A 3,630-nucleotide genomic window follows, 5' to 3' on the forward strand; every position below is an offset into this window, starting at 1 on the left:
CACATACATGTCGAAATTTTGAGAAATTGGACATGTATGTGTTGAGATGTTTTTTTTAATACAATTTTCGACAAGTTGGTGTCGAAAATTGACCAAAAATTCGACATGTATGTGTCGAAAATTGTAGGCAAATAAAAAAATAAAAAAAAAACCCTAAAAAATCGACTATGAAGCTAAAAAAAGCATGAATACATACTTTAATGAGTTCTCCTTCCATGTAAACCACCATTTTATTGTCTTATGACTCCATTTTATATGTTTTCTGATGTTTTGATTTTTTTGAATTTTGAGATTTTTTGAAGGGTTTGTAAGAAGATGAAGAAGAGATGGTTGGGTTTGGGTTTGGGGGAGAAGAAGAGAGGGTTTGAGTTTGGGTACGAGGGAGAAGAAGAGAGTTTTTTTAATTTTTGGTATTGAAATGAGGACAAAAAATATTTTTTTGTATAAAATGTATTTTGTTTGATGAGGGATATTTTAGTACTTAGCTATTAAAAAAAATTATTTGTGGTATTAATCTAAAAAAAGGTAAAAAACTTCTCTAAAATATGGTATTAAACTTGATGATATTGAAGTGAGAAAATTTTAGTATTAGTTCTAGCCACCCCTTTTTTGATAGACGACTCGGCCCTCACCAAGCCACATAATTAGGACTAGATGCCAGGACCTTTTAGAATTTACAGGAATGCCCATTACTATAATATCTTTACTTGTTAAAAAAATAGAAAATCTCAAATGTGCAATACCAAAAACTCAAAAATACAAAAAACCCTATCACAAAACCACAAGACCAACTCTCATCTTCTCCATCTTCCAAAACCCACAAAACCTTTCTCCTTCCTCATCCATAAACCTACAAAACCTAAACTTTCAAAATTATCAAAACTCGACAAATCTTACAAATGATGGCAAGTCAAAAGACATCAAATTAGAAGATTCTACGGTGGAAGAACCCAAGAAAATATGCATTTATGTGTTTTTTTTAGCTGAAATATCGTTTTTCCAAAATAAATCCCGTGCAAACGCGGTTGACATGTACTGGTCGAATTTTATAGGTAAAAATCGACATTAAGATGTTTTCACGAGCCGGCTCGACTCGTTTACCACCCCTAATTACACATACACACCCATGTATAAGTGTTCTTAGTGTAGTTATTTCATCAAATCTACAGTTCAAATCCGACCGATATAAATAACCTAGTGTAGCATCCAATTCCCTGGGTCGGATGTACTTCAACGATCAAGGAATATGATTTGAAGTGGGGAGCGTTTGTTAGATAATCATCAAAAGCAAAACTGGAATCATACCCAAACCCGGGCATTTAACTCAGGGTTCATGCCAGTGTTTGCCTTGACAACACGGAAATGAAGTAAAGTTCGTGTCTGAAGATGAATAAAGAAAATTCAGACAAAAGCACAATAGCAATATAAGACTTAACATATAGATAGATATGAATGTACGTTTCTTCCGGTTCCGCCTTCAAAAGCAAGAACCGGCAGAAATGCCAATGTCTATCCGCAACAAAATACTGTTGCACATATAAGAAATCTCATCGAGCCAAACAAAAACAGAACATTTTGTCTTAAAACATCTGAAATCAACAAAGAAGTGTTAAATAACATGTTTTAGCTATATGGAAAACAGTAATAACCATAACCAAAATACAAAAGGACGAACACACATTCTTGATAAAAGAATATAACAGTAAAATGCATCTATACAAACTCCCACCTGTTGATAAAACAATCATACAAGGTAAGTAAAAACATAGAACAATGTGTCTAAAATAGGATATCCCTACATATTGGGATTAAAACACAACTAAACCAATATAAATCGATATCGGATCAATTCCAATAAGAAAAAAACATTAAAGTTGAATAAGCTCCAAAGTCTTGATTTTTCAGATACAGAGAATGAAATGATAAACCCCTTATTGTACGCCGCACAAGTATCAAAAATATCCAGAAAAGTTACTGAATGAACAACAAACGAGAATTTTAATCTCAATCTAATTACATAAAAAGCGTCCAAATAATATAAGTCTATAAACAAGACATTTAATATCCTACCCATAGTCCAAATAGGCCACTAAAATATTGAGCTTGAGGATTCTTCCTCGTCTTGGCACATGATTAATTCTTCGCAATTGTTCCTTGTCTTGGCACATGATTTCATGATTGCTTCATGATTCTTCCTTGGCTGTTGGACGCTAGTATTGGACGAGCCAAAATCAGTTACTAGTTGTTCAGTCGGTACAACATCCCAAATAATATTATCATCATAATCGGAAGAAACATTATTATCATCTTCATCTTCAGAAGTAATATTATCATCATCTTCTTCTTCTGAAGTAATATTAATATCGGGAATCATAATATTATGATGATCATAATCATCATCATCATCTGAATTAATATTTTCATACAAATCGGAATCGGAAGACGAGGGGAGTTCAAGTTCAGGTGGTGAGAAGTGGTAAAGTCTGCGCAACTCATCTTCATCAGGACGAGCGTCGATTAAATCATTAGCTTGTGAGTAGCAGAAACCACAGTAGAAGAAGCCATTATATAGTTCAAACACACCAATCTTCTTACAGAATTTGCATTCCATCTCATAACTCCCTACCATTGCACTGCACTGCACTGCACAACCTATTATATATATATATTCAAATTTATATTATTTATGGACCATAATTAATATATTATTATCGAGATCGACTATTTATGGTAATTAAACCTTTTCAATTGGTACTTGTCGTATTGTTTATTTAGAGACAATAACAAACATCAATCAATAGCAGAACAAGTATGTATGTATGTATCACAAGCAATCTATATAATCCATTATATAAGTATCAGTTTCAGGAAAGGGATGGCGAATTATCAATAATCAATAAATAAAAGAAAAAGTACTGAATATATAACTAAACAAACCACAATTTCCTTCGAAAATTCACTAACAAAATAAAAACATAAACACCGAACAATATTTTCGGTTGTCGGAGACGCACCTGTGAAGATAAAGATGAATATTTTTGCTTCTCAGCAGCGGCGGATGGATGAAGATTATTACTGTGTCGCTTTTTAGGTTTAGGTGGAGGATATATATTATCTTTTATAAGGGCAAATACCACATCGCCCCCTGCAAAAGTTCAATTTTCACATTTAACCCCCTTAAATATATAAAAGAGAGCATCCTTCTACAAACTTTAAATTAGTTACACATTGCCCCAGTAGCCTTTTTTTCATGGGGCGCGGCCTCTAAAACAAAGGAAAATATGACAAAATCCCTCGGGTACACAAGTGTAGTTATAATGAGCCCAATTTTATTTTATATTTTTAAGATAAATCCAAAACAGTTTTTATTAATTATAAATACTTAATTATCACTATTATACTCCTAACTAAGAAATAATGCATATTTTATTTTGATACTAAAAGATATATAATATATTTTCCATATATATCTTAAATAACACGTTCTTAACTAATTCCACAATTCCGATCATTGATTGCAGAATTCTAATCCTTATTATTTTAATATACGTATCCCCCCACCCCCCCTCCCAAGAATTAAATACTTTCAGAAATAACAATAACAATGGTTGCTACTAGGCTGATAAAAAT

The 3,630-nt window shown here is 32.5% G+C and overlaps 1 long non-coding RNA gene across 1 annotated transcript; it reads right to left on the reverse strand.

Annotated features, from left to right (window-relative positions):
• Window positions 1-1,810: 1,810 nt before the first annotated feature.
• LOC148772322 (uncharacterized) lies at window positions 1,811-3,284 on the reverse strand. The gene is made up of 2 exons (XR_016035131.1): window positions 3,015-3,284; window positions 1,811-2,652 (listed from the first exon to the last, which is right to left on the reverse strand). It is a non-coding gene; the product is annotated as an uncharacterized LOC148772322 (long non-coding RNA).
• Between the last annotated feature and the right edge of the window lie 346 nt (window positions 3,285-3,630).

The sequence above is a fragment of the Erythranthe guttata genome, chromosome 2 (genome assembly GCF_056151865.1).
Source record: "Erythranthe guttata isolate IM_541 chromosome 2, IM_541, whole genome shotgun sequence".
Classification (NCBI taxonomy): domain Eukaryota; kingdom Viridiplantae; phylum Streptophyta; class Magnoliopsida; order Lamiales; family Phrymaceae; genus Erythranthe; species Erythranthe guttata.